Source organism: Triturus cristatus, chromosome 3_2 (genome assembly GCF_964204655.1).
Source record: "Triturus cristatus chromosome 3_2, aTriCri1.1, whole genome shotgun sequence".
Classification (NCBI taxonomy): domain Eukaryota; kingdom Metazoa; phylum Chordata; class Amphibia; order Caudata; family Salamandridae; genus Triturus; species Triturus cristatus.
The window spans coordinates 418,520,456-418,544,446 of record NC_140584.1 but is presented as its reverse complement, the minus strand read 5'-3'; the positions used below and the strand labels follow the sequence as shown (position 1 = coordinate 418,544,446).

The following is a 23,991-nucleotide window of genomic DNA, read 5'->3' as shown; positions in this document are numbered from 1 at the left end:
CAATCCTGCTGTGACCCGGTGGACAGGATGGTAGGCCTCATCATAACAAGATGGCCGCCGGGTAGGCCCGACCCGTATTGGGACCGGGACCCAGGGACAAGCGCCTCAAGGTCCACGTCGCTGGAAACAGGGTTCCGGGGGCAGGCAAAAAGTTATCCGTTGTGCGGTCACGGGCAACAGTCGTCCCCACCACGGACCAGCGCCCGCGAAAATCCGGGAGCAGCCCGCAAGAATCAGGGCGAGTTACGGGCGGCGTCCGGGCAGCTCACCGTCAAAGGCAGGGGCCATCACCGGAGAATCTCAGAATTGCCACCCCGGGCATGCACTCGGTCCGCTACGCTTAGCGGTAGGAACGACCACGGCGAAATGTAGGCCGAGGTGTGCACCGCTCCGGTGGTCCGACTCCACCCAGTCACCACAGGCCGCTGTTGTTGAACTGCCACCCGGCCAAGGCGTCCACTCGAGGTCCTGGCTCCAGGGCTGCACGGGCCGCAAATTTCAGAGGCACATTTCTCCGGCGTTACCGCCGCCAGAAACTTCGGAGTCACACGGTCGGTTGCCACTCTCATTCACAAATACGAGCGCGTAGCGCAGGCTGAGGATCTCATGCAGGATATCCGTGCGGGATGCGGAGGTTCACGGAGCCGGGAGTCTACGCTGCCGTCCCGGTCGCCATCTTGGCTCCTCTCTATTGCCTCTTTCTTGGTTCCAGCCTGTGAAGGGCTCATGAGTCTCCCCTTTCCTTCACTGCCTTTTTGCACCTTCCCAACTGCCTCCTAATGTCTCCCCTTGTTCTCTATCCTTGTTAATCCCCACTATTCACTCTATAGGGCCAGTACCACTGTCAGGATCCTGCTTCCTCCTCCCTTCCTTGTCTCAATACAGAATGCCCCTTTAAGCCTATCTTTGGTTTCTGTTATGTGAGAACTCTCCATGTTTCCCCTTGCCCCCCCGCCACCTCCCCTTGTCCAGTTATCAGCCTCTTCCCTTAAGAGCTCTTTGGTTCTGAATTTCTCTCAGCTGGGATGTGCCTTCCAGTATACCTCTTGAGTGCCCCCTTGCCTCCTCTTTCCATCACTGACCAAACTTTGCACATTTCACATCATTCCCACACACCGGCTGAATATCTTGTGGTCAGTGGCTGCCGAGGTCATGTCAGGTCACTGTCCTAGCTAGCTTCAAAGAATTGCAGCCAACATCCAGTGACTGGCGTGAATTAACACGCCTCTTCAAATGAAATAGCTGATCAACTTCTTTTAACCACTCAGGGACTCCTCACCATGGGATCCTTCAGTTAGTGACATGTAAGCTGAAGCAACCGGGATCCGGATACCTAACCAGCTTTCAACACCTGTTCTGCTTCCTCCATGTATATCTGGTCTAGGACCTTATGAACTATCTACAAGTCTTGAAAATAAATCACATCTTGGGTCATCATAAAGGAACTTTCCTGCCTCGGTTGCTAGCATTAATTAATGTATTTAACTGGGGTTTCTATAGACCACATGCCACTTTACAGCCAGTGCAGAGTGCTAGCATAGACAGTGAGAGGCCTGAAAAGTACAGCTCAGGGAATAGATCAGTTGTATACAGTTTAAACGCCTCTTCAACAGTCCTTAATCGCTACATCACTACTCTTGTACTACTCTTGTAGTAGAGTGTATGCAACCAAAAAGTATGCAGTAATATTACATTCAAGTTCCAATGAGGGGCTTTGGTTTTGATGTTTAGGTGTGTGGCCACTATGCACCTGGGCGCCCCACCCTACAAGTAGCGAGGCAGCGAAAGTTGCAATTTTTTTTACTATTTTAATGAACTTGAAACGCTGCTTCGCCGCCGCTTATTTACCTGGACTCCATTACGGGACTTCCCTAGGAGCTTTGAAGCGGCAGGGTGATGGATTGTGGGGCTGGCAGAGAGTTGCCTGAGACATGGGTGCAGGAGGTGGAAAGGAGAGCGCCACCCACATGGGGGAGTGTACATATATATATATATATATATATATTTTTTTTTTTAGATATGAATGAGATTTTTGGTAGGCTAGGGAGTGGGCCAAAGCCAGGCAAAAACCACCACTCTAGTTAGGATAAGGGAGTTACACTTCTAAAATAACCCCTGCTCACCCCCTTGTTTGAAGGGTCTCGGGGATGGTTCATGGGCGGGATTCCCACCATATGTTAGCAGTCAGCACTCAGGGCACTCAGGGCAGACGCGTGAGCCCAACATCCTCCATCATTCGTAACACTTGCACCCAAGCCGACACTGCTAGCGACTCCCTCTGTATTGCCAGAAATATGTGGCTTCAAAGCTCTGCCAGGCTTCGTAAGCTCTGTTTTACCCCATCTCTGTGCGGAGTCTGTGTACGCCAGAGGGATCGCTGCTAGTATCACATCCAAGGCCTACACTCTGTAGCCATCCTCTCTGCGAGTGTAAAATGGGCACTATGCGTTTCTGTCAGGGCTTTGTGTACCCACTGTAAGCACCCATCAGGCTACCACCATTCTCACTATCCCTAGCACAAAACATACTTCAAAGCACTCTGAACTTCACTACTTCCTTTAATTGACCCTCTTAGGGGATTCCTCTTAAGGGTAGTGTCCCCTTTCAAAGACCTGCGCACTTCTTTCTGTAGCTTATCTGTTTCCTATGAGCACCTGCGGTGTTGGCTGGAGTCTCAATTAAAAAGATCAAGCAGAACAGTGACAGAGTCCAAAAGTGACACCATCTGCGCTAGATTCGGTCAACTTTATGCTCCTTCTCTCTGTAGCTTCCATTTTAACTTCTCCCTCCGTCCGCATAGCCCCGGATAGTTCGCATTTTTAATTTGATAATTCATGGTGGTTCAGTTTGCCCACTCCTATATGCTTCCATTTTCTGTTTAATAGTTTTAACTATACCCAGTATGCACTCTGATATCATATTTCCTCTTCTTTCTAAGGCAATACTTGCTGCATGCAATAAAATCGTGGATAAGCACGCTAAGTATTGTAAATGGCAATGCCTTTTATTTATGTTTGCAAAACATGCAAGCGGTGTTCAAGCACCACTTGCAGGTTTTCAGAACACATAATTAGAAGGCATTGCCATTTACCATGCCAATAGCTCAAACTCTCGCAAATGCGAGACCTATTGCATTGCAAATGCTAGTTACTGTTGATGTCCTAACATTACCACACACATTGCCTGCAGCAAGTGCATGCAGTCGTCCATACCTTGCAACACACCTTCACAGCACCTCTCTACAAGTTCCGAGCTGCCACAATTTGCAAGTCTGGCCACTTTTTCAGCGTTCTAATTCACTAATGGGGCCACTTTTGGTTGCCTCATTTATGAGGCCCTACTGGCACTATCGCACCACCGGAAAGTCACTTTTTTTACATTCAGGTAGCGCAATGTGCCACTGGCATATTAATAAGGCCACGTAAAGCCAATTATGTGGCTTTTCATGGCCTAATAAATAAGTGCCCAGCTCACGCAGAAAACTGCGTGAAAGGAGCGTTCCATGGGTGTTGCTGGGGGAGTTCATTTTGACACTGCCCCAGATTTACGAGAAATCGTAAGTATGAGGCAGCTGAAAAAACGTACGCATCCCCAGGGGAAGCACAACGAGGAGGAATATCTTTATTTCTCCTCATGTTTGCTCTTTCTATGTGTGCTGCATTCTGCAGCAAACATAGAAAGAGGAAAAAACCTCTTGTGATTGTTTTTGTACAGGAAGGTTTCCCTTCCTGCACAAAAATAATCATGCCCGCAATGCAGGCACTCTTGCACCATGATGTAAAGGTGCCTGCGTTGGCGCACAGCAGCCCATCGAGCACCGGCGCAGGGGAATACGGTGCATTCCTGCTTTTACTTTTGCTGTAGGGCAGCCCAGCAGCAAGTCCTGGTGCGCTGCCCTACGGCAAAAAGCCCATAAATGAGGCCCTTAATTCGGTGCCTAGGCCTGTTTTCTGTTCTAGTCCGACAATGCTTCACACTCTGACAACCAGCTGCCTCTCCTCCATACCCTACTTGCAGCCATTCGCTGTACCCTGTCACATGCAACAAAGAACAAGACTAACAATTGGTAACACACAAGGTCAATCAATCAATCAGGGTTCTTGTAGAGCGCGAATAATCACCCAAAGGGTCTCGTGTTGCTGGGGTGGGGTTGGTTTCTGCAATTCTGTTGAAGAGCCAGGTCTTGAGGTCCTTCCTGAATTGAGGCTGTTACGGTGATTGGCTGAGATGCAGAGGTAGGGTGTTCCAGGTCTTCGCAGCGTGGTAGGAGGAATATCTTCCTCCAGCCGAGGTCTTGCAGATCCGTGGGATAGTGGTGAGGGCCAGATGGGCAGAGTGGAAATGTCTGGTCAGGACAAGCCTTTGCCCCTAAAGCCACCTCTTCAGGTAAAAACCTAGGGGGTCACTACAGCAGGAGATGCTACATGCGACCACCTGAGAATTGGTGAAGGATTCAGGAGCAGATCTCGATGTGTCTTTATCATTCAAAAACAAATTAAGATAGTCACCTCCACACGCTCCCATTCTTTACGTCCCTTTGAGCTCTGATATCATTTTTCCAAGCTGTTATTATGTCACACATTGGTTACAGCAATGCTCTTTATTTGGAGCTTCCTCAGAGATCATGGCAACAGCTTCAACTCATTCAGAATTTGGGTGCAAGGCTATTACTCAAGTTTCCGCCGCATGACTTATGACTTTACGCTGTCCCAGCTAAGAGAGCTGCATTGACTACCTGTAGCACTATGCTTGTGTTTTAAATCTCTATATATTGGTCACCAGGCCTTTTACAATCTGAGTCCCGTCTTTACCCATTCCAAGATTACACGCTATGTCCCTTGTAGATCTCTCTGCTCTGAATATGCCCTTCTGCTTTGCCACAGTCTTTCTCTGAGGGCAGAGCGTTCTCTTACTTGGCACCTGTGTTGTGGAACTCTGTCCATCTCATTCTGTTCAGAACCTAGACATCTAAAATTCCATAAGCGTTTAAGACTTGGCTGTCCAAATGATACTGCTCCATCTTTTCAGCTCCTAGCTCCAGGATACCCAACCATCTATCAGTTCGTCCTTTACTTTTTCACCTTAACATGCACTTGTTCAATGCCAGCCAGTGAACACCCTCAAGATCTGATGGTTTCATCTCACAAAGTCAATAACATCAACCACAATATATATTGACTGGCCTGTAAGGCAATCTGGCAGTGCCAGAAGAGCTGGTATGACAGATCAGTGTGTGGGCTGGTTTTTGGTACATAAGGAAGTATCAATATACTATTCTTAACTCCGCTCTTACTTACCTTGATGAAATGTTGGTAGTGGACGATGTGGAGTTGATGTAAGTGCAGTTTAATAATTAAAGTTTAATATAGTTGTAGAACATTGATTCGATTACACATTCCACGCAGCAACTACCTTCATAGACCAACAGGAACTTATCAACTCTTCCTCAGTTTCCATGGTCACAAAATACCTCACGGCTCCACTCCTTCATCCTCATGACTCCCACACATTGAATAGTTATTCCCACAGGATTCAGTCCAAGATCTCTGTGGAACACTCTGAGAATAACCTGAAACTGCTCCCCCTCCAAAGACTGATCCATCAAGTAAAGCCCCCTCAAGTCTCTGATACTCCTTACTGGATTTTGGACACTTAGGGTCTCATTCTGAGTGCCCCCGGGGTTTGGCGCCTAATAACTCTGCCCGTGGAGTTACTGATACTGGGGGCATTTGTAACTCTGAAGGATGCAGGTTTTAAAAGTGGAACGCTGAGGGTCCCCTTAGAAATAAGGACTTACAGGGGGACATTTCTGATTCCCCTTGTTCTTACTCATTTCGCCCCAATATTTCAATGTCTTAAAGCAGGTGACAAATTTGGGCACAATGAATTGGATCAAGAGTGCTCCTCCGAATCTTGTACTTTCATAGGGATAGTAATTCCTCTGAATTACGGGGTTAATCTGAATCAGCCAATCTGATTTAAGATGTTTCTCATAAAGATGGTCTATGCTGACTTTCTGTTCCGCCATGCCCATTCCACCATCAACCTTGTCCCCCGAAAGATCCAAGGACCAACCAACGCCTTGATCTCATATAGCGTCCAATGCTACTACAGCAAGATGATGCCTTGTTCGGCATCTCTTCTTCAGATGCTTCAATACACAATACATCTGCAGAGTAGAGCATTTTTTAGATCTTCCTACAGAAGTGGGGTGATTTTCCATTCCCAACCAACTCTACATCAGGTCAATCTTGTGCAGGACAGAAACACAGGAGAAATGGGCGAAGGGTCACAGAGGAAGTAGAGGTATGAAGCAAAGGCAGGTCTGTGAGGCTCTGGATAGCACCAATGCATCTTAGCAGTTTGGTACCAGAGTGCATCAAAGACCTTTACATGAGTGCCAAAAGCATTTAACTGGCACTCATATACCAATGCATTACTCCAACATGATTTGTTCAGTAGTCCATGTGCCTTGAGGTGCTGGCCTAAGATCATTTTCCTGAGGTTAGCGTCCACATCAAAGAAGATCCCCTTCTAATAGCTATCCTCGTTGGAGGTCTCGTCTGAAAGGTCAAGCATTCATCTAGTTAGTTATTTAACTTGACTCTAGCACTCTTCTTAACCAATGATGACAGCAGCCTCAATGGATAACATGTGGAGGGATGGTCATAAGAGCATTGCACACTTTCAATGGAGGCCTGGATTGAGTCAGTTCTACGTGTGTATACACACAAACTCACTCTATTGCAGCAAGCGATGAAATAGGGAACCAGGATTGGTTAGGAGAGCTTTATCTAGTAATGACTTCTAGCTGTCACTCTAGAGAGGCGAGCGTCACAATGCTGAGTGACCTACATACAAACACATCAGGTGCAAGGCTTTTCAGAGCCCCCCAGACAATGACTTGTTGCTTTTTGGGTCCCCCCTCTCCTAGCAAGAAGCCTAATATTGGGGTAATTTGTTGCAATCTGCCAGCACTCTGTGTACCCTTGTGGTGACACCCTAAGGCAACCGCCTACAGTCACCTTAATACATCACTGTCTCCGAGGACCCGCAGTAAGTGAACCTCATTCTTAATTTAGGGTGCACCAAGACTATCTCTCACGTTGTTATGAGCAACACAAAAAATCCTTTCAAACTTCCTGTGCCCAGTGCACAGTTATCTGCCCCGCAGCTGATGTGTCTTTGGACTTCCTCCCGGATAGGACTCTGAGGCCATGAATAGGTGTTCCCACAGCAGCAGTGGGTCTGGTCACTAAAGCTTCAGCACAGGGGCATCCACCTCTTACCAGAACCTTGGGCCCTGGTAGTGTGGGGCAGCCTTGTATCATGCAAGTGCAGAACTAGGCTCTGGGTATTGCTGAGATTTGGTAAAGAAAAACAAAAAGTGATGGATGGAATGCTCAATTTAATCTCAGTCACTAGTAACTGCTCGGGCCACATTCCAGTCCACCATCTGTTACCCACTATGCCACTCTAGACAGCGCCCAGCAAATATACAAATAAGCTCTTGTCTTCCTCCAGTAGGAACAGTCCAGTCCTTCATGAAGGAGGCTCAGCAGTATTAGTGATGCCTCTGTCCCAGCGAGGGGACCTGGCCTGGCACTAAAGGCAGAACTGGCAGTCAAACAGAGGGATAATACTACTTCCTGTCCTCCGTCTTAGAACACTTCCTTCTCCAAACTCATCGCCACTGAACAGACGTGCAGTAACAGAAGCAATCACCACTGAACAGGCGTGCAGTAACAGAAGCAATCAGCCACTGATCAGACGTGTAGTAACAGAAGCAATCAGCCACTGAACAGGCGTGCAGCAACAGCAGCAATCACCACTGAACAGGCGTGCAGTAACAGAAGCAATCGTCACTGAACAGACGTGCAATAACAGAAGCAATCAGCCACTGAACAGATGTGCAGTAACAGAAGCAATCACCACTGAACAGGCATGCAGCAACAGAAGCAATCTCCACTGAGCAGGCATGCAGTAACAGAAGCAATCTCCACTGAGCAGGCATACAATAACAGAAGCAATCAGCCACTGAACAGACGTGCAGTAACAGAAGCAATCACCACTGAACAGGCATGGAGTAACCAAAGCAATCGGCCAATGAACAGGCATGCAGTAACAGAAGCAATCGCCACTGAACAGGCATGCAGCAACAGAAGCAATCACCACTGAACAGGCGTGCAGTAACAGAAGCAATCACCACTGAACAGGCATGGAGTAACCAAAGCAATATACCACTGAACAGTCATGCAGTAACAGAAGCGATCGACACTGATCAGGCATGCAGTAGAAGAAGCGATCTCCACTGAACAGTCATGGAGTACCAGAAGCAATCGCTACTGAACAGGCATGGAGTAACAGAAGCAATCTGCCAATGAACAGACATGCAGTAACAGAAGTAATAGGCCACTGAACAGGCATGCAGTAACACAGGCAATCTGCCACTCAACAGGCATGCAGTAACAGAAGCAATTGCCACTGAACACACATGGAGTAACAGAACCAATCTGCCACTGAACAGGCATGCAGTAACAGAAGCAATCGCCACTGAACACACTTGGAGTAACAGAAGCAATCAGCCACTAAACAAGCATGCAGTAACAGAAGCAGTAGGCCACTGAACAGGCATGCAGTAACAGAAGCAATCTGCCACTGAACAGGCATGAGGTAACAGAAGCAGTAGGCCACTGAACAGGCAGGAAGTAACAGAAGCAACCGCCACTGAACAGGCATGCAGTAACAGAAGCTATCTGGCACTGAACAGGCATGTAGTAACAGAAGCAATTGGCCACTGAACAGGCATAGCATGAAGTAACAGAAACAATCGGCCACTGAACAGGCATGGAGTAATAGAAGCAATCGGCTACTGAACAGGCATGTAGCATCAAAAGCAATCTGCCACTGCACAGGCATGCAGTAACAGAAGTAATCTGCCACTGAACATGTATGCAGTAACAGAAGCAATCACCACTGAACAGGCATGCAGTAACATACGCAATCTGCCACAGAACAGGCATGCAGTAACAGAAGCGATCGCCACTGAACAGGCATGCAGTAACAGAAGCAACCGCCACTGAACAAGCATGCAGTAACAGAAGCAATCGCCACAGAACAGGCATGGCATGGAGTAACAGAAGCAATCGCCCACTGAACAGGCATGCAGTAACAGAAGCAACCGCCACTGAACAGGCATGCAGTAACAGAAGCCATCTGCCTCTGAACAGGCATGCAGTAGCAGAGGCAATCGGCCACTGAACAGGCATGCAGTAACAGAAGCAATCGGCCAGTGGACAGGCATGCAGTAACTGAAGCCATCTGCCACTGAACAGGCATGCAGTAACGGAAGCAATCGGCCACTGAACAGGCATGAAGTAACAGAAGCAATCGGCCACTGAACAGCCATGCAGTAACAGAAGCAAATTGCCACTGAACAGGCATGCAGTAATATCGGCTACCGAACAAGCATGCAGTAACAGAAGCAATCTGCCACTGGACATGCATCCAGTACAGGCAAGCAGTAACTGAAGCAATCACCACTGAACAAGCTTGCAGTAACAGAAGCCATCTGCCACTGAACAGGCATGCGGTAACACAAATTAATTTGCCACTGAACAGGCACACAGTAACAGAAGCAATCGCCACTGGACAGGCATGAAGTAAGAGAAGCAATCTGCCAATGAACAGGCATGCAATAACAGAAGCAATCAACCTCTAAACAGGCATGTGGTAACAGAAGCAATCCTCCACTTAACAGGCATGCAGTAACAGAAGCAATCTGCCTCTGAACTGGCATGCGGTAAAACCTACATAGGATCAAAACAAAGACAACATACTTCCAACCATAAACCCAACATAGTGGAGCGTCTTACCCATGTGGGCAGGCGCTTCAGCACCCCCCATGAGTTAGTAAGTGCTATATAGAAGTAGCAATAAGATTGACACTCATAAACATTCCTCAATATATATTGTTTGTAAAATATATATAATCCCATGGGTTTCTCTTTGCTTTAGGAGGCGTCCTCCTATATAATCTTTGTAACCTGGGAACAGCTATGTTGGCTGACACCTGTGAAAACTTTGTAAGCCAAACGGTGCTGACACTTTAAAGCTATCTGCACCCTTAGCACACTAGGCTCAGGGCCACTGGAATTATGCGATTGTGCAGCTGTGGCAATTTTCGCATTATTGTATATTTGCTGCACTTGCCACATAATTCATCATCTTCCGCATAATCTGCAGATTTTTACAAAAAAATTGTTTCTAGTTCAAACGGTTCAAAGCTTAGCCAAAATGCAGTGACACGTGTTGTCGCGCAGCGGAAGGACCTTTGCAAAGGTTGACTGGTCACCTTTCTGTAGCTTCATGTTATATTTGGGGGTTAAACTGGTACTAATAAGGTACAACTTATGCTCAGAAAGTGTTAAGTTTAAAAATTACTAAATCATAAAGTAATACTATCACAAAATGTGTTGCATACTGCTGCATAGTTTGCCTTTTCTTGCCGCATAATTTACTCACCCCTGATGCTTAATTTGACCCTCCCCTTCCGCATAATTCCAGTGACCCTGACTGTGCTAGATAACACCTGTAAAATTAGTGCAACCTGAAACAGAGCTGTCAAACCTGTGAAATCTGTATAACATGCGTGGCAGGGCCATGATGGCCAGTTTGTAAGATGTGTGTAAAGTGAGCACAGCTATCTTGTCCATCACCTGTCAAATATGGCAAGATGAAGAATAGCTCCGCGGTCTAAGGCCTGAGCTTCAAGGCTCTTTATAAGGTGAGGTATCAATCTGCTGCCTGGCACCTGTAGCATCTGTGTAACATGAGGCACAGCAATGCTTTCTGACACTTGCAAGATCCATTCACTTTGAAGGATAGCTCTGCTGTCAAAGGCCTGGGCCTGTACTGCCCATAGACCCTGTCTCGTGCAGGCGGATGCCTGTGAGGGCTGTGTAACCTGAGGGAGAGCTTTGTAGTGTAAGGCCCACCCGAGACTCTAAAAAATCGTAAAAAGCAAGACACAGGTATGCAGATTAGCTCACTGACACCTGTACGCTCTGAGTACAATGAAGGAGAAAAACACAGAGCAAGGCCAAAGTTTGTTAGGTCTGCACATCAGAGTCTTAGCTGACACCTTGAAGATCTGTATAGCCTGAAGGCTCAGCGCTACAGTCCAATGCCCGCGTGTGCAGAATGGAAGAAGCAGCTGTGCAGGTTCACACCTGTAAGATGTCTGTAACCTGAGCTGCAGCTATGCTCGCTGGCGCTTGTGAGATCTATTTAAAGTGAGGCACTGTTGTGTTGCCTCACACCAGAAGGAACGGTCCAAAGTCAAAGGTTGCAAAATGTATATAAGCCACGGAGCAGCTCTGCTGACTGACAACATCTGTGAAGCCTGTGTAGCCTGTAGGACAGCTGTACAGTCCTGTACAATCAATGTAAGCTGTCTGACACCTGTAGATCTGTGTGAGCTGATGCTGACCCCTGTAAGATCTGTGTAACCTCAGGCGCAGCTATCCTGACAGGTCGGTGATCATTGTACCCTGAAGAATACCTTCACTGTCTAAAGTCCGAGCGTGCAGCATCTCTGTGTAACTGGAGGGATGGCTCTGCTATTTAATACCACCTGAGTCAGTCAGGCCTGCACAACATGAAGGTTAGCTGTTATTTAAGGTCTGGTCCCGTTACGTCGATGTGACGCAAGAGATAGATCTGCTTTCTAAACACCTGACCCTGTAATATATGCATTGTCCGAAGCATTTCAGGCGTTTCGGTTATCTTTGGCTCGTACACGTATGTGAAAGAACCAGTTCCCAAAAGGTTTTCACACAATGAGTAGTGTCTGTGTCAGTCGAGTGCTTTAACACCTCACCTAATCAACCCATCGGGACTTCCACATTTGTACCTAAAAGGCACCTCTGCACCTAACGCCCCACGGCCTAGGGTGGCCAAACCGACAGTACCTAACCAACCAGAACATCCCAACTTGCCTCTCCAAGTGGTGGTCGCACCCAGAAGACCTTCGCCCCCGAGCCTGCAGTGTGTTTGCAAACCGGAGACTCCCCATTGAAAGCTACAGGGCCCCCGACGCCAAAGCAGCACTCTGCACCCGGCCACCCTAGTGCCGCTGAGGGTGCACCTTTTGTGCTGGCTTGAACCCTCATTTGCCCTGAGCTTAAGTGCTGGAGCTTTGCTCCCATACCTCGTGGCCTGCTCGTAAGCAGCCACCAACCGGAGGCCCCCTAACCCACATGGGATAATATTGGGCCTCAGCACTCTGAACCCAGCCGCCCTAGTGCAGCTGAGGGTGTAACTAGAGTGCATCCTTGACCCTGGGGGACCCCGGAGTCTAACCTCAGAATACCAACTCCCACAACCGAATACTTAACTTCGAACTGATAACCCAATTTTCCTCCATAGGATAACACTGACTATGTATCTGTGAAAAGTTTCAAAGTGTGGAGTTGGAAAATCTATAAATGTCTTTAAACTGTAACCAAATAACAAAAACGATTTTACTTACTTGTTTACCAGAAATGTCCCAGTGCCATGTCCAGGCATACTGCACTGTGTTAGAAAAGTAATCTGTAAAGTAATCTACTTGACATTCTATTAAAAAGCCAATACAAAGTATATGTACAATCTTTCAAAGCATTGCATTACTAGTAGTTCTACTGTTATCAAATCGAAAGTATATATACAACTGCAATACCAACTGTTTACAAATTGTATCTTTACTGCAAAGTACTTATCAATTACCTGTGCCAGACTTGCTTGGTTCTAGAAAAATAAAATAACTGAAGAAATATTTTTATACAAACAACATTGGTCTGAGTTCCGTCTTTGAGTGTGTGCAATCATTTGCTGATTGAGTGTGTACAACAAATGCTTAACACTACCCTCTGATAAAGCCTTACTGCTCGCCCACGCTACCACAAATAGAGAGTAAGGTGCTATCTACTTTTACCTCTGCCTACCTTTGGGGTTCCACTGGACTTTGTGCACACTATACCTCACTTTGGTTTAGTATATACAGAGCCAGCTTACTACAATGAGTGAATGAGCTAGTGAATGAAGGAGAGAGGGAATGACTGAAAAGGTCCATACGTAACAGAGTAAATCAATGCTGACGGGGGCGTGGCTTGGACGGCAGTCGGGATGGCCGCCTGATTCCGACGCTCCGTTGGTCCGGGGGAAGGTGCTGCCCTTCCCGTATCCTGTGGGGATTGTTTGTGGCTCAGGTTGAGCTTATCCCGCCGCGCATGATGCCGGGCACAAGAGGAGCCCTTTGACGCCAGCCGCGGTCCCTGCATTGGCGAGTTGTGGATCATCCTGCCTCGCGGTGAAATCCGAGGGGAAGCAGACAAGATGGCGCCTCCCCGCTGAACCGAGTGAAATCTCCTCGATCATAGTCTCGTGGTCTGCCGCAAGTACCCTGCTTGTTTCTTTGACTGTATGGCTGTGTGCTCTCACTGCTGGTGCCTTGCTGGCACGATTTTATAGGCACCTTTGTCTCTACGGCGGATCGTCTCTAGTCGACATGCCTGACCTTAAAATGGCGGCGGATGTGACGACGAGACGGAGCGATCCCAATAACCACTAGCAGTCCTAGCATGGATTTTACCACCTCAGCCAATGTTATCCTGACAAAACCTGCCATAGAGTGGGTCGCTCACAGAATTGCCAGTGTGACCCCGGTGCCAGTCTACCCCAGACCACGATCGATGTCTGTCTGTCCAGTTTTGCTTTCAGACAGCAGTGCACAACAACGGAAGTAGACTCCATCTGCTCCCACTCCTGGATTCATGAGCTGGGAAACGCTCTTGGGCTGGAGACTGGGGGAATGCAGGATCTGTGAGTCGGCCTTTGCAGCGCTGGGTCCCGTGTCCAATGCGCGCTGGGGGAGACTCAATCACACTACATCGGAGGGTAGGATTGGGTCACCGGACTGGGTGCGACTTTGGCCCTGTTGCTAAGGGTAGTTGGCCACCTCATTAAGGCTCCTGCTGCCTCAGAGGCTTCGTCATACGGCCTTTTGGTAGCTTACCCTCCAACACTCCTGTCTCTGGTTGACCGTCTGCAGAGTTGTGGTCATTTGGTCTGCAGGTTTCACGGATAGCATGCGTCTTCCTCAAAATCAGCCTTTCTATTCTCCAGTGCTCGACGCTGTTGGAAGTCGACAGTCACCTTTGTCAAAATAGCCAACACTGTCAATATTGCTATATCGCAGACCGGGTTCACAAGCCAGCTACACAGTTTCTCCTCCACTTATTGCCACGGCCTCCAGAATGGCTGACCGCGAATCTAAACTGGTGCATAAGAGAAACAAAGGTGAACCTTCTCAGTCAGACTCTCCTGTCAAAATGAAACCAGATATTAATAGCACCTTGGAACTAATTCTGAAAAAGCTGGCCGACGTCCATGACTTAGCCAAGTCGACCAAACAAACTACTGACACTATACAACTGGAGATAACAGCCATCAGAGCAGACATGAACGCAGTAAATAACAGACTTTCCGCTGCTGAACAGAGAATCAGTGATGTCGAGGACATTGTTTCCAAATCAAGTAAGGAGATGAAAGCCTTCTCGAACACATCTTCCATGCTCCTGAGACAGACGGCCGAGTTGGAGGATCGCAATCGTAGGGGCAATATTCGAATTCTTGGGATTCCGGAGGGTTCAGAGGATCCTCTGGGCTCCTGTTTAGCCTTTCTGGAAGACTGGATTCCTAAGTTCACTGGCATATCGTTCGACCAGCCCTTTGAATTGGACAGAGCACACAGAATCCCTGCATTCAAATCTTCCTCTAGGCAGGGTGTTCGCCCAATCATTTGTAAGCCTCTCTGTTTTCGCCACGTAGAAGCATTACTTGCCCATGCCAGGAAAAATCACAACCTCAGCTGGAAGGGTAACAAAATCATCTTCACCCAAGACTTTTCGAAACCTACTGTAGACACTCGTAGGGGGTTCCTAAGCTTGAGAGACAAACTAAAATCCAGAGGCATTCTGTTCTCCTTTGTAGGCCCAGCTAGGTTCAAGAACACCGAGGGGGGGAGACACCTCTTTTTCACTGACCCTGGTGCTCTGGCCTCCTACTTGGAAGGCCCTCCTACTCAGGACATGGACTCGTCGCAACTTATGGCCAGCAAGAGAAAATCCTCACCGGGCCCGGCGTGACGCATGTACTGTCTCCTCTGCTCCTCTTGCCTGATCTAGACGGTCCGAAGGGATATATTGGCTCTTTTGGTATTTGTGTCCTATGGGTGGTATGGATCTTTCTTTGTGGGATTTGCCATGCTGATATGTCAATAGTTATTTGTACTTGAGCTGCATTCTTACCAACGACTCATTGAAAGTGGGATACTGGGAAGGTATGTTTATGTTTATGTATATATTTCGACATGTTGTTTCCCCTGGGGGGCGGGTGGACGCTTCTGTCGTCGCACCTCTCACATGCTAGGTTTTGAGGGTGGGTTGGGGTGGGTGGGTGTGGGGGGAAATGGGGTTGAGAGCGCCCATGTTTATACGACCATTTTGTTGGTCTCCACAGTTGCTTCCTCAATTGCTCTCTTTCTACTTTTCTGTTGTTTTCTTTTCTCTTCCCTTTTCTCCTTCCGCCTGTCTCCTCTTTCTGCCTGGTGCCTCCTACTCTATAGTTATGACAAGTGGCCTATGTACCGTATGCTTTGCTCGGGTTGGGGATGTCCGTTCTCCAGATGTGGAATACAGTCATGGTTGTATGTTTATTTTGGCGTCTACATTGGGCCTGCGCCGGTGTCATTAGTACCTTCACATTTGTTCTTATGTTACGATCCATACTTGTTGAATTCACCATGTAGACACATTACTCATGACCAATAACAAGCAGGGGATCCTTCTGAATGATCTGAAGATAGCTTCCCTGAATGTCAAGGGCCTTAACCACCCGGTGAAGAGACGTAAGGTTCTGGAGTACTTAGCCAAAACCAAAAGTGATATAGTTCTCCTACAGGAGACTAAGCTCTCCGATGTAGACAATAATCTGGTAAAGGGCAGCTGGATTTCGCAATTGGCATGCTCATCGGCAATTAAGAAGAAGCGAGGGGTTTTAACCTTAATCTCGAGATCTGCTAACATCACGCTAGAATCCTCCCAACACGATGATGAGGGCCGTTTCTTGCTTACTCACTTGAGAAGGGGCGAAGACGTATTCCACGTGATCAATATTTACGGGCCCAACACAGATGATCCCACCTTTTGGTCAGGCGTCTCCGACAAGCTAGATGGTCTCCCTCGAGAAGATTTGATAATAATGGCAGGCGATTTCAATCTTCCCCTGGACCCGATAATTGACAGACAGTCCACTTGCCAATATCACCCCACAAGCGCGCATGCTGAGCTCACCTCTATTTGCTCAAAATTTAACCTTAAAGATCCCTGGAGACTCCAACACCCAGATTCAAGGGATTATACTTTCTATTCGCCCCCCCACAACTCTTATTCCAGGATCGACTATATCCTTATCTCCGGTGCATACACCAGCCTTATTGAGTCCTCTAATATTGCTCCACGATTGATTTCCGACCACTCATGCATCTCTCTGACCCTGACAGGTAGCCACAGAGAACAAACTCCCAAACGGTGGCGGTTTAACAATGATGTCCTATCGGACCCTGAAGATAAAAAAAGGATTACGGAGGCCATCTCAGAATATCTGGAACACAATAAGGTATCTGACACTAATATAAACACACACTGGGACGCTCTTAAGGCCACTATACGGGGTACAATCATAGCGATAAAAACTAAAATAAATAAACGATTGAACCAGGGACTCCTTCAATTGGAACGGGAAATTAGAGACTTGGAGTCCGAACATATTGCCTCCTTGAATGACTCCAATCTACTCTTGACTTTGACACAGAAGAAGTATGAGTACAATAAGATACTGAGTGAACGGGCGGGGTGTGGATTAATAAATTTAAAGCACTGAATCTCTGCGAGGCCAACAGGGCGGGGAAACTCTTGGCTTCATACCTCAAGCATAGACAAAATCAACACGTAATCTCTTCCATCAAGGACGCTAATAACCGGACCCACACATCTCACAAGGCCATTCTTGACACTTTCAAACAATTCTATCAGGACCTATACTCAAATAACCAGATTTTCGACATTGAGAAGTGCTCTGCCTTTCTCCGTGACCTTAATCTCCCATGCCTTTCAGACGATGACTCTGCCATGCTAGCAATGAAAATCAGTAGTTCGGAACTGGATAAGACGGTCAGGTCTTTGAAGGAAAATAAAGCCCCAGGGCCGGATGGCTTCACGGCATCCTTTTATAAGTCTTTCTTAACCCAGCTAGGTCCTGTGATGTTGCAGGTTTTTAATCATATGGCCGATTCTGGACATACACCCGACTCCATGACTGAAGCAAACATTGTAGTTATCCCCAAGGAGGGGAAGGACCCGGTTCTTCCAAAAAACTATAGGCCAATATCGCTTATAAATGCTGACTGCAAAATCTATGCCAAACTTCTCGCAGTCAGACTCAATTCGGTCCTCCACAAATTGATAAGTAACTCCCAGGTGGGGTTCCTCCGTAACCGTTTATCTAATGATAACACACGACTGTTATGCCACGTACTAGAAAACGCTGTAACCAAAACTGAGCCCTCGATTGCCATCACATTAGATGCCGAGAAGGCCTTCGATAGAGTCTCCTGGCCATTCTTGGAGCGCTGTCTGCACTCTTTTAAGCTGGGTAACGACTTTATTAAAATGATTATGTCACTCTACCTAAAACCGACTGGGCGTATAGCTGTCAATGGGGCTCTCTCGGAACCCTTTCCCCTATATCAGGGTACCAGACAGGGATGCCCTCTGTCTCCATCACTTTTCCTTCTAGCGTTAGAACCCCTTCTTCAGGCTATCAAACTAAATAGGGATATTGCGGGTGTGGATATCAATGGCATCCGGGTTAAACTGGCTGCGTACGCGGACGACATCTTGATTGTTACAGAGCGTCCAGACTCCTCCATTACTGCTCTAATGGAGACGATTGCAGAGTATTCTCTGCACACTGGTTACAAACTTAACAGAGATAAATCGGAGGTTAAACCACTGAACATTTTTTGTACTAGCAACATACTGGGGGACTCTGGGTTAGCTTGGCAACAGAGTTTCATCAAATACCTGGGGATTGAATTTGGTAATAACGTCTTGGAAACCCTGTATCAGAATGAGAAGGTACTCTTGCAGAAAATTAAAACACTCCTGGAAACCTGGTCCCCTAAATTTATCACATGGTGGGGAAGAATTGAGACTATTAAGATGATGGTTACTCCTTTAGTCAATTATCTCATCAGTATGTTGCCACTGCTACTTACCGACTCCTTTCACCATAAACTAGATACTCTCCTAACGTCCTTTTTATGGCGTGGTAAAAAAGCCAGGATCGGCATCCGTAAACTGAGGCTTGACAAGTCTATGGGCGGTGTGAACCTTGCAGACTTTCGTTTATACCAATATGCTTTCCTGGCGAGACAGGGTTTGCTCTGGGTCTCTCCTCCTGCTCACTATACGCCGGTGTGGCTAGAGGTAGAAAGGGCTCTCTTACAGAACATACGTCCTCTGTCGGTTCTCACGGCCAACCGCCTTACTGCCACCCACTCCAGATCCATCTTTAGGAACACTAAACTGGCTCTCTTAAAAGTGGACAGGTCCTTGGAGGTTAGTATGAGGGGATCCGATATGGAGTCACTCTGGCTTAACTCCAAGTTCCTTTATAATGGCGAACCTTTACTCCTTGATTCTTGGTGCAGAGGAGGTATCTTTTTTCCACACCAATTGATGGAGGGCACATATCCTCTGACGTTCAGGGAGCTCCAAACCCGCTTCCACTTGGCTGATATCGAATTCTATAATTTCCTGAAAGTAAGGGCTGCCATTGCGAAATCCAGAATGTCTCCCAGCTCCCCTTCGCTTCCCAACTTTGTAGCAAAAATTAATAGGCTTGGTGACCATGTCTCCCAAATCTACCGACTCCTGCGCCCCAAATCATCCAATATCAATTCTAAGGTGGTAAGCTACTGGAACGATCTGTCCAATACTCAGTTATCTGACGCTGCCTGGCCCCAGATATGGAGATCAGTCACACGTAATAAGATTTCCCCAGTCCTCTCCCAAACGAAATTTTGGCTATTACACAAGGCCTTTTGGACACCAGCCAGGCTATTTTCCGTGGGGATCCGGGATGACGATATGTGCTGGAATTGTAAGCAAGACAAAGGGGATTTGGCTCACCTTATTCTACACTGCCCTATTGTGAAACCCTTCTGGGATAAAGTTTATCTGTTTTTGTATACATTATTTAACTGTCTTCTTCCTAGGTCCTTGTCATCCGTAGTAACTGCTTTTTTACAGGAGGATTTGCATTCAGAGGGGGATCGTGAACTCCTTGATCTACTGTTGATTTCTGCAGTTAAAATGATACTCCCCAACTGGAAGGACACTAGCAAGGTCTCGTATAAGTGCTGGATGAACTGGGTCATTCATCTCAGGGGAGCAGATAATATTGTCCTACAACAGTCACCCTGGAAATCACCCACGAGGAACATTTGGTCTACCCTGGATAACTACTTTGCTTCCCATAAGCCGCCATGACTTTATTTTCTAGAAGAAAAGTCGCAAATTGTCATCACACCAAGGTTACTGTTAAGATGGTTACTTGTTGTTGCTTCACGGTATTTTATTGTGTAGCTAGAGGCGCCGGACATCTCTCCTGTTCTTCTCTTCCCCTCTTCTTTGTCTCTTCACTCACCCTCTCTCCTTTCTCTCTCCTTCTTTTCCTTTCCTCCCCCTCTCCGGGAGTTGGAGCTTCGGGAGAGCATCTTTGGTATGTTGATCGTCTAATGTGGACAAATATCCGCTGATCCGGTGAAACACAGTCATGGATATTGGGGGCCCGCGACCTGAGTCCAACTCCTGTACTGTTTCTATGTTTTTGTTTCATAAAACTTTTCAATAAAGATATTTTGAAATTAAAAAAAAAAAAAAATCAATGCTGACACTTGCTAAGTGTTATTACATCACTGTGTGTTTGTGTGCCGCAGAGTTCGCCACCTATTACTGGGCCTATTAACATGGGTGAAGATACCGATGCAGACAACCATGTTAACAGATTATCAAGGTTTTTGTCGCTATGGTGTACACCACGAACCACTTCAGGACGCTTCTTAGCAGGGCCAGATTTAGCGCTGGTGGTGCCCAGTGCAGCAATGTTTGTTGGCAGTGGCACCCCCCCAATCACCACCTCTACCACGGATTCCCTCATCACCACCTTTTAACAGTGTCCCTTAAGGCTCCATAACCACTCACTTCCAGATGTATTTAGTTACATAGCGTCATTCATAGCAGTATAGGGTGACAGAGTACTTTCCATCACACACACGTTACACAGAGACAATCATTCATATTTATGTAAATCAGCATATAGGAAATATTACATAAGCCAGAGGTGTAGGAGTGACGTGTCATCCATACTGGTAGGAAGTATATTTTAAGAGTGCTTGGTCTGGAGAAGCACAATTTCGGAATTGACAACGGAACACAATAGTTGGGGGTTCTCTTTAATAATAAGAATTGATTTCTGCCCAAATTAACCATTTTAGCAACATTAATCTATGCTCTAATATATACTGTGCAGTGTGCATGCAGTTTTGTGATCACAGTTGTACTGACTGTGACACAGAAGTAACGGTGCATCGTGTGTTTACCAGAGCCCCAGCTTGGACCTACCTGAGGTTCCTTGCGCAGGCTCGTGAACACTCGCAGTCCTTAGCGCCAAGTGTCAGTCCCTCGCACAGGCGCTTCCCATGGCCCCTGCAGCAGCGCGGCGGCTCAGCTCGGGTGAGTTTCGTTCAGCGCCTCGACTCGTGGGAGAAGCGGCTGCATGTGGCTCTCACCAGCTCTGTTCCTTCTGCAGAGACGGAGCTGTCGGTACCGCAGAAGAGCAGTTCCTGTGCGTGCGAGCGTGTGAGGCGGGAAGAGCGTAGGCGGCCGAGGACTCAGGGACAATGCAACTGACAAAAGGCCACAGAGGAAAGAGACAGATGCTGCGCGCGGCTCTGCCTCCCCTCAGACTCCAGCGTCCACGAGACTCACGAAGGGTTCATACTGTGGGTGAACGAACTCACAAGTGCGCACCATGTCCCTAAAACAGGACGGCATTTCTGGAGCAGTGTTTCTGTCATTCAGAATAAATGCGTATGCAAAGAGAAGGTCCCTGTTTTAAAGGGTGTCAGTGCATTTTGCGTTGATTTACAACTATCTGTATTTGCTTTTCTATAGCTCTTCATGCCGTTGACGAGGTACCAAAGCGCTTTCTGTGGACACGTCACACGCTACTGGTACCTTTGGAGCATGAGTGGGGCCGCAGAGGTATGATAAAGACTTTGAGATTCTGCCAGTGCCCCAGTTAGATACAATTCCAGTCTAGGCATCACCTTACCCACTACTGTTCCCAGCCCACTCAAGACGTCCATTAAACTTTCTGTGCTGTTGCCCCTCCAAGAATGGCATCCTGCCCAGGGGGCAGTTAAAGTATACTGGTGTAATTATCAACACACCAGGCACTCACGGGTGATACTGGTGCGCAACAAAGCCAGTGGTGTTCACTGAGACCAGAGTCAGCTCAGAAGCGGATGATGCCAGGTTGGTACTCCTGGTGCCAGGGAAGATGTAATATATCTTTTAGACAGGCTTGGGCCAGCGACGCTCGAGATATCCATTCGGTGAGAGGCACCACTAAGATGCCAAGGCTTACATTGCCCCATCACGAAAGCCGTGCACTGGCAGCTTCTATTATTAATATTTGGGCGTATTTGTAAAGTGCTCCAAACCATGGTATTGATGGGAGTACCATCATTATACAATGTGAAGGGGTACACATTCTTCCCCATAATTCAGTCAATTTGGGCTCTTTCTTGCATTGGCAATTGTAATAACAAAGGCCTACTGTAAATCTAAGAAGTGCTGAAGTCAAATCTTCAGAGAAAATAATTTACTCCAAGATGGCACGTTGGCGCTTTATATCACTAGTAAGAACATATATGGGGGCTTGAGAGGCAGCCATATGCTCTGCTGAAGCACCGTGAAGTAGAAGTGGGCAGTGTTCGGATGGATGATCATAGAGCCGTCAGCTTTCAGCAAGCATTGTCAGACGGCCCTGTGGTAATAAATGTGGACATAGAATGTTCTGTGCATGTTCATGTACTTACGTGAAAATGGACGCCGCTTGTAGTATGAAAGTCAGTGTCCAACGGTGGCTCATGCAGAGGTGGGCAAAGATTCCACGGGTGACTGAGGGTACTTCAAAAAGAGCATTTCCAGAGGGCTAGTAGGCCAAAACGCCACTGTCACCTTGGCAGCTGGGGAGGGGCATTCAGCAAAACCTGGATACTACTCAACAGAGTGGGGCTTCCAAGAGGCTGGTATGGCAATGGACCAGGCACACCCCTTCCAGTCTTTCAGCGGCATCGCCCTGTGAGACAACCCAAAGAGTTTCCAGTAGGCAACCCCGTCTCTATCCTAAGAGCAAGCGCAGCACAAAATATGAGCGGAAATTAAAATATAGGATAAGACTCTCGACGTGTGTCAACCTCATTGGATTCCTTCAGGATCTTAATTTGGAGGAGCAATTCTATTAGCCACCAAACAGACAGGTGGGGGCAGTGCCTGGGAATGTCCAAAAGTTGCAGTGTACCTGAAACACATAAGGCAAAACGATTGCACTACAATATCAACTATCCTAATGTATGTCGGACTCTGCCCCAACCCTACACCGGTTTCAGATGCACAGGCTGGTCGGGGAAAACACCCCTTTCCACTTCAGGCAGATTAAGTAAATTGGGTTTTTTAGAGGTGCTTTGTTTGATACCATAGTCCTATTTCTAAAAGTATTTTAGATTGTTGGCCATTCGTTAGGTATCACACGTGTTGTCTAAAGGCAGGCGGTGTGGGAGGTAAAAGGGATGGAAGTCGGATGCAAACCACCAATTTTTAAAGGTGAGGGATCTTATGGCAAATGATTTAGCACCAAACATTAAGCAGTGACCCAGGTAACCCCAGGACACTTCCAGCAGTTTTTTCAATAAAGTAATAGAATTAACTAGTTAATGCCCAATGGAGAAGAACTATCCAACAAATTCAACAGGATAGCATACTGACCATCAGAGCACCAGTCGAGCTGGTCCTCTGGAATCACAGAATGCACAGGCGTAGTCTACAAAAAGCTCAGTTGATTCAAGCTGTACCGTTGTGAGCTTTAAACAGCAGAGCTATCCATCAGATTGTGCAAATCTCACGAGAGTTAGATTATAGACAGTGGAGCTCGTTCTCAGGTTTCACAAACCTCAGACACCCCTGCCTTATACAGCAGAGCTATCCCCCAAGAATGTATACGCTTTGGCTACAGGGGAGCTATGTGTCAGGTCAAACAGATCTTATAGGCATTTTGTTTAGACAGCTCAAGACAGCCAGGAGAACCATCTCCCATGCTCAGGCCTGAAATGTAACTCTTTGATTACACAGACAATTCTGAAGCCTTATACAGCAGTGGGCAGCCTTAGACAGCAGAGCTTACCCTCAGTTTACACCGCTCCTATGGCATGACTGATAACATTGAACAGATTTACTGGGTGAGTTCTCCTGGATCACACACAGTCATTAAGAACAAGAGAGCTCTTTACTCGTGGGCAAACCACTGCCTTGCCTCTCCACTCTATCGGTAATCCAGCAGGAATTTCCAATTTTTAAGATCAGCTGAATTATTTGATTAGCACTAGTTTGATACACAGCGAAAATCGGTTTCTTGCACATATTTGTTACTCTAAAATCTATACGGATAATAATCGCGCAGGCCACTTGCCGTTGTCCTCCACTCTCTGTCACTGCTTCTGTCTTCGTCCTTCTTCTATCTCTCACTTCCGTGCACGGCCTT

At 47.1% G+C, this 23,991-nt stretch overlaps 1 protein-coding gene across 2 annotated transcripts in view; it reads right to left on the bottom strand.

Moving 5' to 3' along the window:
• Positions 1-21,006, bottom strand: part of LOC146857474 (platelet-activating factor receptor-like) — a 66,598-nt gene extending 45,592 nt beyond the window's left edge. The window contains exon 1 of one of the 2 annotated variants that reach the window (XM_085648008.1): positions 20,790-21,006. The gene's annotated coding sequence lies outside the window, so the exon portion shown is untranslated. The remainder of the gene's footprint in view (positions 1-20,789) is intronic. The other variant, XM_085648007.1, reaches the window with a different exon arrangement.
• Positions 21,007-23,991: the final 2,985 nt, after the last annotated feature.